This window comes from Capra hircus, chromosome 4, assembly GCF_001704415.2.
Source record: "Capra hircus breed San Clemente chromosome 4, ASM170441v1, whole genome shotgun sequence".
Lineage (NCBI taxonomy): Eukaryota > Metazoa > Chordata > Mammalia > Artiodactyla > Bovidae > Capra > Capra hircus.
In genome coordinates, this window is record NC_030811.1 from 20,505,218 (window position 1) to 20,519,420 (window position 14,203).

A 14,203-nucleotide genomic window follows, 5' to 3' on the forward strand; every position below is an offset into this window, starting at 1 on the left:
AAACAATCACATGTGCAGCTTTAAGAGTCTGGCAGGCAGGCTAGAAAGCCATCAGAGGGGTTTTTGGATTGAAACACTCTTATTATGCCCAGGAGACTTATTATCTAAGCTCTAAATTAACTTTTTCCAGAAAAAGGTGGTGGGGGGACAGCCCCCTGTTAATGTCAGAAGAGTAGGTGGAAAGCATAACACAGTAAAGCAGGCAGACTCTGGTTTTTGGGGGTGGATGCTCAGGAAATTCCAGGGGGAACCCCTGAAGCCTGATCACGCCCTTGCGTTTTGTCAGGCTTCCTTCCTCATGATCTTTGCCACGGGCGGGATTCCTCACACTGGCTCCCAGAAACTGGTTATCTAATATGTCCTGATGCTGATTATGTTGGAAAGCTGCAAACAGATGAAGACTTATCTCTTACACTTGAGTAGAGGTGCAAGGAAAAGTAGCCTGAAGAAATCATCTGGGGAGAACAGAAGCTGTCAGCAACCACCTATTTGTTAGGGAGAATTTCTGGAGGTAGACAATGCTTTGAGAGACAATTGAAGATGAAGCTCAGGATGAGCAAAGAACACTTCCACTGTGACCTTTACTTTTACCTGGGAAAGAAGTTTCAGCCATGCCCAGCCAAACACACAAATGTGAAGTGACCAAAGATTAATTGTAATCTCCCTCTATTGCTATAGAATACTCTTGTTAAAGCCTGGTCTTGGGCATTAGATGCCAGCTAAACCCACCTTGACGAGCATATAACCTGTCTTACTATATAGTTTGTCTTCCCATGCTTCTGACTCCCCTCTCATCAGAACTTACCTATTCTATGTCTCATTTCTTCAGAATCTTAATCCAAAGCAAACCTAATACAGTTGCACCAAGATCTGATGGATATTGGTTCCATGTGACCCCTCCCATTCATATTCTTGTAGTGTCTTATCCTGAAGGTGAGTCTCAAGCATAACAGATTTTAGATAGAATAATAGGCATATAGAGAAAATTCTTAATGAAGAGTGTGCATGCTATACCGCAAAACACACTCTAAAGTTTCCCATTAATAATTAGACAAGGTAGAATTGAGAACAATAGTCTCTTTCTATGGCAAGATTTTTTTTTTAATTCTCATTATATTTTGCATTTGGTGAGTGTTTAAAGATATGCCACCTTTAGTTTGAGATTTTAATTTTACAAAAAAAAAATGTTAACCGTTCAAGTTGGCAGTTGGTGACCATCTAGTGCCCTTCTAATGCTCCTTTAAGAAAATCGATGCAAACAATAATAGCCCTGAGTACTCCAGGGACAAGAATCCTACCTCCTTCTTTAATAAGCCTGGACAGGCCTTGACCAAGACTACGAAAAACAAACATTAATGCATAAGGAATTGTGTAGAAGCTCTGAAGTTCAAGGTTAACCGCAAGAACTTTAACAATAACATTACTGGTTAACACACAGCACACAGTAACCAACAAACTTTAAACAGAAAATGTTTCCTGGAATATAGTCAGTTACTTGGGTTGTAATATAAGCTCCGTTTCCTTTATTCAGTTTTCCAGAGGTGTGGAAATCCAAGGTGTGGTGTCCGGTCCAGATCTGTGGAGCGAATTCTCTCATAGATGATGTCATCCAGAGGGGGTTGGATGGGGCGGGGAGGGGGGTGGGTACATTTTGACTTATTCTCCTCACAAAATATTTTCCTTTCCCAACTATCACAGAAGATGAAATTTTTATTCACTTTTCCCCAAGGTGGAATCTCTCTAAAATTCTCTGAATAAAACAGAAATGACAACACATGAAGCCAAAATCTATCATTAGGACTTTCTGATTGCCATGGAGGAGGGAACAGAAAGATAAACATAGCATTCTGATATGGAAGATCTACTGAATAAATGAGACTTCTCAATAAAAGTGGATTTGTGTACAAGTGATAAAAGCTGAGTTGTGTCCCCACAAAATTCATCTATTGAAGTCCCAACCCCTATTAACTTAGAATGGAACCATTTCTGGAAATACGATCTTTACACAGGTAATTAAATGAGGTCATCTGGGTGGCTTCTAAACACTGTGACTGTGTTTGGAAAGAGAGACTTTCAAAGAAGTGATAAAGGTATAATGAGGCCAGTTGGGTTGAGTCCTTTCAAGAGGAGGAAGAGACACCAGGGATGCATCAAAGAAGAGAAACGACCCTGTAAGGACACCGCAAGAGGGCTGCTGCCTGCAAGGCCAGATCGGCCTCGGGAGAGACCAAACCCGCCAAGCCACTGACCATGGACTGCCAGGCCCCAGAACTGTGAGAAAATAAACCTCTCGTTCAGGCTACTCGATCTCTGGTATCTTGTTATGGCAGCCCAAGCAGGCTAATCCCACAAGGATCCCACTCATGAATGAGATGATACTGCATTTGCTTTCTTCCTAAGTACAGATATGCAGATGACACCACCCTTATGGCAAAAAGCCAAGAAGAACTAAAGAGCTTCTCGATAAAAGTGAAAGAGCAGAGTGAAAAAGTTGGCTTAAAGCTCAACATTCAGAAAACTAAGATCATGGCATCCAGACCCATCACTTCATGGCAAATAGATGGGAAACAGTGGAAACAGTGAGAGACTTTATTTGGGGGGGCTCCAAAATCACTGCAGATGGTGACTGCAATCATGAGATTAAAAGAAGCTTGCTTCTTGGAAGAAAAGCTATGACCAACCTAGACAACATTCTAAAAAGCAGAGGCATCACTTTGCCAACAAAGGTCCATCTAGTCAAAGCTATGGTTTTTCCAGTAGTCATGTGTGGATGTGAGAGTTGCACTATAAAGAAAGCTGAATGCCAAAGAATTGATGCTTTTGAATTGTGGTATTGGAGAAGACTCTTGAGAGTCCCTTGGACTGCAAGGAGATCCAACCAGTCCATCCTAAAGGAAATCAGTCCTGAATATTCATTGGAAGGGCTGATACTGAAGTTGAAACTTCAATACTTTGGCTACCTGATGCGAAAAATTGACTCATTGGAAAAGACTCTGATGCTGGGAAAGACTGAAGGTGGGAGGAGAAGGGGACAACAGAGGATGAGATAGTTGGATGGCATCACTAACACAATGGACATGAGTTTGAGTAAGCTCTGGGAATTGGTGATGGACAGGGAAGCCTGGCATGCTGCAGTCCATGGGGTCGCAAAGAGTGGGACATGACTGAGCGACTGAAGTGAAATGAACTGAACTGGACTAAGTACAGATAACCATACATGCTGGGTTTAGGGGAGTAACTTAGCACCCAGGAGTGCTGCTTATAGTGCTCATCTACTTGCCTAAATGATATGATAGAAGAACAAATAAGCAAACAAACTAATTGTAACAATATCAGATATGTTTAAAGAGTTTCCTGCCTGAAAGGTAAATAGTGGAGGAGAACAGGAAGTACAAGTTTTTCTTTTGCTGGTTGTTTGCTATTATTCATTATTAACGTTACAGGAGTAGGACAGGGAAAATATTTTACCCTCTACCTTCTAGGCTCTTGGCTGAGACCTCCCTGTAATACAGAATAACAGCAGTAAAAAGGTTAGTATGTATTCCTTCTGTAAACAGGGAAGATACCTAGGAAAACTGAGTAACTCTCTGAAAGGGACCAAGTTACCATCTTACATACCACATCCAGCTAGAGAAGGCAGTTATGGGAGGGACCAGGAAAAGCACAGATTTGTCTTCAGTAGGTAACTTTTTCATTGAAAAGAATTTCTTGTTTAGTCATCCTTCTCTTTCCATGCAAAGAGAACACCCTTACAAATAGAGGTTTCCCTTCTAATGTAAATGTCTTTTACAAAAGGGGAAATACACAGTCCAAGATTTTCAGAGTTTCTCCTGTGTCTGAAGTTTCTTGAAATAATCAACTCAAGATAATCCATATGCCAAAGACACATTTTGGGGGAGCTCAAATTCTGTTCCCCTTCACATGGTTGACTAGCTTTCAGCCTAAGCTCAGACCACAAAGATTCCAACATTCACCACAAAACAATTTGCTGGCTTTAAATCACTAAATGTTTTAGGTAGCAAATATCTTTCTCTGTGTCTCTCTCTGTCCCCCTTCCTCTGTCTCTACTCATATAGTAGAATAATTTTATGGAGATGAAAAAATGGTAACAAGTGAACCAAAAAGGGCTTCATCTTGGGAGGCCTTTCGCTGACTAGTCCGTAGAGCTTCGCACCCAGCACTTCAGCACACACCAAGAATTCCAGGGCTTCCCTGGTGGTCTAGCGGTTAAGACTCCCAGTGCAGGGGAACTTGATTCACTCCCTGGTCAGGGAACCAGATCCCACATGCCCCAACTAAGATCTGCCGCAGCCATATTTACAGAAAGAAAAGAATTCCAGCCGTACCTTACTGCTGGATGATTCTCGTAACTGCCAAAACCAGGTCCCCATGTCCACACCCCACACATGCGCACTGCCCTCTAGATGCCATCAACCAATGACTACAGGAGTTCGAGCATAAATACTCAAGTCCCCTCTCCCCTTGGGTGGAGCGCTGATGCATGTACTACACAGAATGAAGATGGGCCAGTTGCCTACGCTAGTAGCTTACTAGTTAAGTTACCTTCACTGTCTGTCTTCCTTCTCCTCATTTTCTCACTTGTCCTTCACATCCCAAATAAACTAATTGTGCTTGAATCCTTAATTCAAAGTCTGTTCTTAGGCAGAGCTAAATTAGGATGGACAAGTATTCCTAGTTTGGAATTCCTAGTTACCCCCACTTGCAAGGTTAGGCAAGATAATAACGTTCCTAAGTCACAGTTTACCTATTTTTAAATGGAAACCGTTAATACCTATTTTGTAGGTTTAAATGATATACTGTATCTGAAGCATTGAGTCTGGCACATAGCATTTGCCTAGTAAGTAAGTTTCTCCCTCTTTGGGTTGGCTCTCCATGCAAGAGATTTCAAGCCAGCAAAGAGGTATATCATTTGGAATCGCTGTGTAGCAAATCACTCCCAACTTACTGGCCTAAAACACCAGTGTTATGTAACTCACAGTCCTGATGGTCAGCAATATGGGCTAGGCTCAGTTGGATGGTTTTTCTACAGATCTGAGTAGGGGTCACTCACACAAACGTGAGCAACAGCGAGTCAGCTGGGTAATTGGGCTCCTGGGAGTCAACTAGCTTCTGGGGAGACCAGGTTGATTGAGCCATATGTCTCTTATCTCCTAGAAGGGTAGCCAGGCTTCATATGGCAGCTCAAGTCCCCAAGAACAGCAAGAGGGCAAGACCTTATGCACAGGTGTTTTGCAAGTCTCTGCTTGCTATTGTCTCTTTGGCCAAAGCTAGTCCAGATGCAAGGAGGAGAGAAAGATTCTTCTTAATGGGAGGTGGTATGAAGTGATGTTCACAATAAACTGTGGAAAATAAACTGATGGGAATACCAGACCACCTGACCTGCCTCTTGAGAAACCTATATGCAGGTCAGGAAGCAACAGTTAGAACTGGACATGGAACAACAGACTGGTTCCAAATAGGAAAAGGAGTATGTCAAGGCTGTATATTGTCACCCTGCTTATTTAATTTATATGCAGAGTACATCATGAGAAATGCTGGGCTGGAAGAAGCACAAGCTAGAATCAAGATTGCCAGGAGAAATCTCAATAACCTCAGATATGCAGATGACACCACCCTTATGGCAGAAAGTGAAGAGGAACTAAAAAGCCTCTTGATAAAAGTGAAAGAGGAGAGTGAAAAGGTTGGCTTAAAGCTCAACATTCAGAAAACGAAAATCATGGCATCTGGTCCCATAACTTCATGGGAAATAGATGGGGAAAAAGTGGAAACAGTGGCTGACTTTATTCTTTTGGGCTCCAAAATTGCTGCAGATGGTGACTGCAGCCATGAAATTAAAAGACACTTAATCCTTGGAAAGAAAGTTATGACCAACCTAGAGAGCATTTTGAAAAGCAGAGACATTACTTTGCCAACAAAGGTCTGTCTAGTCAAGGCTATGGTTTTTCCAGTAGTTATGTATGGATGTGAGAGTTGGACTGTGAAGAAAGCTGAGTGCCGAAGAATGGATGCTTTTGAACTGTGGTGTTGGACAAGACTCTTGAGAGTCCCTTGGACTGCAAGGAGATCCAACCAGTCCATTCTGAAGGAGATCAGCCCTGGGATTTCTTTGGAAGGAATGATGCTAAAGCTGAAGCTCCAGTACTTTGGCCACCTCATGCGAAGAGTTGACTCATTGGAAAAGACTCTGATGCTGGGAGGGATTGGAGGCGGGAGGAAAAGGGGACGACAGAGCATGAGATGGTTGGATGGCATCACGGACTCGAAGGACGTGAGTCTGAGTGAACTCCGGGAGTTGATGTTGAACAGGGAGGCCTGGCGTGCTGCAATTCATGGGGTTGCAAAGAGTCGGACACGACTGAGCGACTGGACTGAACTGAACTGGTGAAGTGATGTCGAAAGCTTTAAATATAAGTGGTGCAGCAATTTCTGGCCATTTTTGCAATCCATCAGAGACTCTGCCTTATATAAATGAAGTGAAAGTCACTCAGTTGTGTCCAACTCTTTGTGACCCCATGGACTATACAGTCCATGGAATTCTCTAGGCCAGAATATTGGAGTGGGTAGCCTTTCCCTTCTCCAGGCGATCTTCCCAACCTAGGGATCAAACCCAGTTCTCCCAGATTGCAGGCAGATTCTTTACCAGCTGAACCACAAGGGAAGACCTAAATAAATGAAAGGCTTGCATAAAATGTCTGGGGACCACCAAAGTGATCTCCCCTTGCTGAGTAGCTTGCTCAATAATTGAAAGGCTGCCTGGCTCTCACAGAACACAAGGTAATCCCTAAGTATTACTAAGTAAATTGAGGAGGCAAAAAGCATAGCTTTTATCTTTGATGGAAGCTAGAAATTTATGTTGGAAGGTGGTAAATTGAAAAGGTCATTTTGGGACTTTTTTGAGAAAAGGGTTTTAAAACCCAAGAACATATTTGTTATACTAAATTTTTTAGATGTGACCATTTTTCTGCCATTATTAATGTAGTTATACTAATCACTGAAGTGGATGTCCATACTTCTAAATACAGATGTTTACACAAACACATTCTTCAAGATTCTGCCTAGAAATGTGACTATAATCAATCCAGGGAACCATTTTAAGCTAAGCTGCTGCTTCCTTCCACCAAAGACCAATTAATTGCAAGCCTGAAGACTATACAAGGTAGATAGCAATAATTTCTGCTTCCTCATGAAAGCAAGTCATTTTTCTAAGTTAACTGTGGGTCATAATTACTCATCTTAATTTTGGTAATAATTACTCTTATAAAATTCCTTATAAAAATGTCTTTATAAGACTGTTTTATAAAATTAATTCCTAATAAAAAGAAGAAAAAATTATAAATAACCTCAGAGGGGAAAATGGTGCCTTGGAGTTGGTTAACTGCAAGCAGCATTTCTGGCTGACAAACAAAATTTGGTCTACTCAGTAAAATCCAGAAAGGCTTGGAGCACAGCCACAAGATTGAAATCACTCTTAGGCTCTTGTAATTGCGTTTATTTCTCATTAAATGGCTACATACTTCTGGTATCTTGTTAGACTGTACATAATTAGGACAAAAGAATCAAGGCTTGAGAGTCAGCCTTCCAGGAGTCTCCTGAGAGGACTAGGGTGGTGGTGGCAACCTCCTCCCCTCCCCTCTCCCAAAACTAGCAGCAATCAGCTTGAGCAAGACTCACACACTTCCTCTAAGTAATGTGATCAGGACTCAGGGCAACAGGAGAGACAAATGAGTAAGTCTCATTTCCCCACACGTATAAACGGAAGAACAAGTCAGCGCCTGGCCAGTCATGGTGCAGCTCTCTTGGGAGCCCTTCTAGAGGGACCAGTCTGAGGTCTGAGTCACCCTCTCTTAATATGGAATCCACGAGGATGACTCTTTGGCAGGCAGAGCAAAAGGGAAGTTCTGGGCATAAGGGACTTCTGGGTTCAGCTAACCCATATCTAAAGACAGATTAACTGCACAGTGAGACAGGATGACACAGTGGAGGGTGACTGTATTGTTTATCCTCCGAACCAGGACACGCTTAATTATGTCCGGAAACAGGCATAAACGGGAGCTGCCCTCAGTTTGGGCAACATCTGTATGAGAAAGCTAATAATTTCTCGGATGACTTAGGGGTATTTTTTTTTTGTCTGGTATTGTGAGACATACGATCAGACCACGCAATGACAGGGCAGGAATCAGCTCTAACCCATCACAGGGCCGCTTTCAGTACCCAGCCGCCCAGCAGGACTGTCACAAGCCATACCCAACATAGACCCTCGGGGTAAGCGGTGGGTGCAATAGTTGACTGCAGCTGCCAGGGCCGCATGGGCCCCCTTCCTGTGACTTTGGAGAGAGTCAAGAAAATATACGGAGGTTATTCTAGCTGTGGTCTCTACTCTATTCATATCAGCAAGCACTGGGAGAAAGAAGGATTTGTATTCATCTCTAACAAAGATGCTCGTGCATGTGTACTAAGTCACTTCAGTCGTGTCTGACTCTGTGCGACCCCATGGACTGTAGCCCACCAGGCTCCTCTGTCCCTGGGATGCTCCAGGCAAGAATACTAGAGTAGGTTGTCATTTCCCTTTACCAGGGGATCTTCCTAATCCAGGGATCGAAGCCACGTCTCTTATGTCTCCTGCATTGGCAGGCGAGTTCTTACCACTAGCACCACCTGGGACACTTTATGTGGCTCAGCTGGTAAAGAATCTGCCTGCAATGCGGGAGACCTGGGTTCGATCCCTGGGTCGGGAAGATCCCCTGGAAAAGGAAAAGGCTACCCACTCCAGTATTCTGGCCTGGAGAATTCCATGGACTGTATAGTCCATGGGGTCACAAAGTGTCGGACAGGACTGAGCGATTTTCACTCACTCACTCACTCACTCATTCAATCCACCTGGCTAAGGGGGGCCAAATTGGTGGTTTGGCGAAAGTGCTCAAATACTAAAATGCTCTCTGGGAATTCTCAAGAATTTTGATCATCCTCCCCATGTCAGGCCTGGGGGTCTTTTTGGTATTCTATCTCCCTGTTCATACCAGGGATCTTGCCGTGCCCCTCTGGAATGATCTAGCCACATGTATCTGTGTCTTCAGGAGTAGCTCCATTCATTATCCCCACAGCTCACGCTCAGTCCTTATGCACTGGCCTCGGGGATTCAGATGAAAGAGAAGGCTGCACTGTGCTTTTACACCTCTTTCCCTTTCAGGACAAGAGAGGGATTAGAATTTTAGTCTTCCTTTTGATTATTAGTGAACTTCTTTTCATCTAGGCACTTCATGGGAGGAAAAAACACCCTCTCCTGCCCTAGGTGAATGCTTATACCACAGATGACAGTGGGAAGATCTTTCGAGGGCTCAGTAAGTATTAAAGTATTAGAGTTTTATCTCATTTGAAAGAACTGACTCATGCCGACTGCAAGCCGAGTTTCTTTTCTACTGCAAAGTTACCAAATACTACTGTATTAAAAACAGGTTTGTGGACATGATGCAAACTGCCATGAAATCTTTACAGCTAACACTCACTTCATCACTGCCACACCCCGTGTTGGATCCTGCCCCTCCTAGTAATACTTGTCACCTGAGACAAAACTTTATTTAATCCTTCCACGCTCTCTCTCCCCCACATCCAGCCACCTTCAGTTCTTAAGGACCCGCCTCTTCCTTTCCTTTCCATTTCCCTCAGCCCAGCTGCTGACCTGTTAACCTCACACCAGCACTATAGCAACAGTCATCTAACTGGACCCCCAGTCCTCAGCCTCATTCATCTTCATTATCAGTCCTGCCCTTGAGCTCAATTAGCTTTCTCAAATCACTATCTCTTGGAACATGTCATCAGCCCTTTCAAAGCCTGTAATGGTTCTTTCTTACCTTGGAGAAACTTTCCAAATGCTTCAGATCTGCCAAAACTCCAATGTCAATCCACTCACCATTGCATCCCTTACTATTCACTGCCCCCAAACAGGCCAGAGACCCTGCCATTCCTCCTGTGGGTATGGACTGCTTCCCCAGCTTTCCCAATCCTTCTCCCATTGTCCAGGTTAGAGGTCAAAGTGGTACTGTTGCTGGTTTTGAAGATGAAAGGGGCCCACAACCCAAGGAATACAGACAGCCTCCAGAAGCTGGAAAGGCAGGGAGATGGAATCTTCCCTAGAACATCCAGAAGGAAACCCTGCTGACACCCTGACTGTAGCCCAGAGAAACCCACTTCAGACTCTGACCCTCCAAAACATATGGATGATAATATGGTCTTCTAAGACCCCAGTGTGTGGTAATTTGTTATGGCAGCACGTCCCAATCACTTAAAATTAGGCAGATGCTATGCTAGAAGCTGAACGCTCATTACTTTCCTCTGTCACCTCATAGCCCTTGGGACAGGTACTACTGATACTCCATTTTATTTGTGAGGCAAAATATTTAAGTTACAAAGGTAGATAAACAATAAGCCCATGAAAAGATATTCAACATCATTAGTCATCATAGAAATGCAATTAAAGCTGTAATAAATAACAATAAGTATCATTAGAATGGCTACCATAAACCCTGACAATACAAAGTCATTGTGTGACACGGTTGGAGCTCTCGTACAGTGCTGATGGGAGCATAAATTGATCCAACAGCTTTAGAAAACAGGATCCAGCACTCCTGGATATGTACTCCACAGAGTGGTGTAAACACAGTCACCAAAAGCCAGCTGCTGTGTGTTAGAAGCATTATTTTAACTGGGAACCAAGCCAAGTGCCCACCGACAAAAGAATAGAGAAACTGAGATGAATTCATACAAAGAAACGAAAAAAACAAAAACAAAAAACCACAGTTCCAAGCAACATAATACTGAGCAAAAGAAGCCAAACACACATGTGTATACATATGGCTGATTCATGTTGATGCATGGCAGAAACCAACAGAACATTATAAAGCAATTATCCTACAATTAAAAATAAATTTTAAAAAATAAATGTAAAAAAAAAATTCAGGACCACTGGAATATGCCAACTTTTGTTTTGGAGTTGTGTGTATAGTTTTTATGAATCTGCTCTTTTTAATTGGAGTATAATTGCTTTATAATCTTGCATTAGTTTCTGCTGTTGCTTATTTTTGAAAGAAACTGAAACTGCTAGTAAAAGAAATGCTTTGTTTTGCTTTGAAGTTTTGAAATTGTTCAGGTGTATCATGGTTTATAGGCTTATGAAGGATGCCATGAATTCTTTTTACTCTTATATGAAATGTACAAATTTGGGGCGATGATAGTGTCAGCAGTGTCTCTTACTACCTTATGTAAAACTTGAACATTTTCATCAATATTACCATCATCTGTTTAATACTCCCAGTGTATGTTCTCAAAGTCTATTTACTTAAAATTGTATGCTGTGCTGTGCTTAGTCATGTCCGACTCTTTGTGATCACCTGAACGGCAGTCCGCCAGGTTCCTCTGTCCATGGGGATACTCCAGGTGGGAATGCTGGAGTGGGCTGCCATTTCCTTCTCCAGAGGATCTTTCCAACCCAGGGATGAACCCAGGTCTCCTGCACTGCAGATGGATTCTTTACCGACTGAGTTAATGATACAACTAATAAGCCGTAAAGTCTAAATTACACACACACACAAAAGAAGCCAGACATAGAGTCAATTTTTATGAGGTTCTACAACAAGTAGCACTAGACAGTGGTGTTTGAAGTCAGGATATTGATCACTCCTGGGAACCAGAGGTGGGGAAATGCCAGCTGGTGTTAGATTTTATAGGTAAAGAAACTGAGCCCTGGGAAAGTTACCTAAGGTCATGCACAGACAGCCACTAAGTAGTGGAGCCAGAGGTCAAACTCAGGATCTTCACACCAAACCCCAGGAGTCTCTCAACCCTTTCTCAACTGTGAATGAAGGCAGGCTCCCAAGGCAATAATACTAGGAAGAGGAAAGGAAATGGCATTGCCACCTCCTGGCTGGCACACTCGTGGGAAAGGAAGGCTGTTGCTCTTTTCAGTGGACCCTCTAACTGATAAAAAGAATAGACTCTGCCGGAGCCTGGCAAGCAAGCAATTTCTGGGAACTCAGACACAGTGTTTCTGCTTTATTCTTGCATTTTCTTAAGAACAAAACTTTATCTTTTAGTAGGCTCTAGGAATAAGGGGAGGGGAGAATGGGAGTGAGGTGGTTCTGGGTACAAACCTGACCCTTTCCTTTGCTAAGGAGAGTATCCCAGGATGAGATGTTCCCTCTGAATATTGCTTCAGATTTATGAACAGATTTTAGTCCAAGATCATGTCTATCTTGGTTCACATTCTATCTTCAAGGAGTTACCCTTCAGTTCTGTCTCTTCTAATACCCCTTTCCCCCACATAAGACCTTATCGGCAAATCCAGTCAGCTCTACCTGCTAATTTATATCCTGAATCCTTCTATTTCACCATCTTCATTGCTATCATCAATGGTCACCCCCTCATCATTTCTCATCCACGTTATTGTCACAGCACCCTGCTTCTGCTGCTGCTGCTGCTAAGTCACTTCAGTCGTGTTCGACTCTGTGCGATCCCACAGACGGCAGCCCACCAGGCTCTGCCATCCCTGGGATTCTCCAGGCAAGACCCCTGCTTCTGCTACTGTAACCCAAAGTGCTTCTCTGCACAACAACCACAGATCACAGTTACAATAAAACCCAGACCCTTTCGCCTGATTTCCAAAGTCCGACAAAATCTGACCCATGTCTTCTTTTTTAACCTCATGCCATGCCAACCTCATTTTAAGGCTTTTCTGTTCGTGCAATAGGACAAGTTCATCCAAGTCTTAGGATCCATGAGCTTTGTCTTCATGTTCTCTGCTTCAGATGCTCTGACCCCAACCTCCCTCCAAATGGCTGAATCCTTCTCAGCATTCCAATATCAGCAGTCACCTCCTCTGATGTTCCAGTCTAAAGCAGCCACCTAGTTGCCCTCTGTCATATTCCCCTTAATAAGTTTTCTGCATGGAACTTACTGCTATGTAATATTTATTTCTTTGTTGATTGACTGCTCTTTTCATTTAAATTAAGCTTCATGAGAGCAGTGACATTGTTTTTCTTGTCTTCACAGAATCCCAGTGACAAGAACAAGGTGCTCACTAAATGTTCCTTAAGTGAATATATAAATGAGTGACTTCCTGGCACTTTGCCTGGTGTGTTTTCAGCAAATATTTGTTGAATGAATGCACAGTAACCTGGATTTAACCTGCATTTTCTATTCAGTTTGATGACACAGTTAACTTCAGTATTCGAACATTCTGATTACAAAGCCTCAATCTGACATCAGTTCAATTCAGTTCAGTCGCGCAGTCGTGTCCGACTCTTTGAGACCCCATGAATCGCAGCACGCCAGGCCTCCCTGTCCATCACTAACTCCCGGAGTTCATACAGACTCACATCCATCGAGTCAGTGATGCCATCCAACCATCTCATGCTCTGTCGTCCCCTTTTCCTCCTTCCCCCAATCCCTCCCAGCATCAGAGTCTTTTCCAATGAGTCAACTCTTCGCATGAGGTGGCCAAAAAGTACTGGAGTTTCAGCTTTAGCATCATTCCTTCCAAAGAAATCCCAGGGCTGATCTCCTTCAGAATGGATTGTTTGGATCTCCTTGCAGTCCAAGGGACTCTCAAGAGTCTTCTCTAACACCACAGTTCAAAAGCATCAATTCTTCGGCGCTCAGCTTTCTTCACAGTCCGACTCTCACATCCATACACGACCACAGGAAAAACCATAGCCTTGACTAGACGAACCTTTGTTGGCAAAGTGATGTCTCTGTTTCTGAATATGCTATCTAGGTTGGTCATAACTTTCCTTCCAAGGAGTAAGCGTCTTTTAATTTCATGGCTGCAGTCACCATCTGCAGTGATTTTGGAGCCCAAAAAAGTAAAGTTTGACACTGTTTCCACTGTTTCCCCATCTATTTCCCATGAAGTGATGGGACCAGATGCCATGATCTTCGTTTTCTGAATGTTGAGCTTTAAGCCAACTTTTTCACTCTCCACTTTCACTTTCATCAAGAGGCTTTTTAGTTCCTCTTCACTTTCTGCCATAAGGGTGGTGTCATCTGCATATCTGACATACATAAATGAAAACCTAATAAAACTTGAAGAGGCAAATCCGAGATCCAAAGTATGCAGTTTTATTTTTCGAACAAAAAATAAAAGCTTTCTGGCTCTGGGTCCCTACTTTCTGCACATTCGGAGATCAACCTA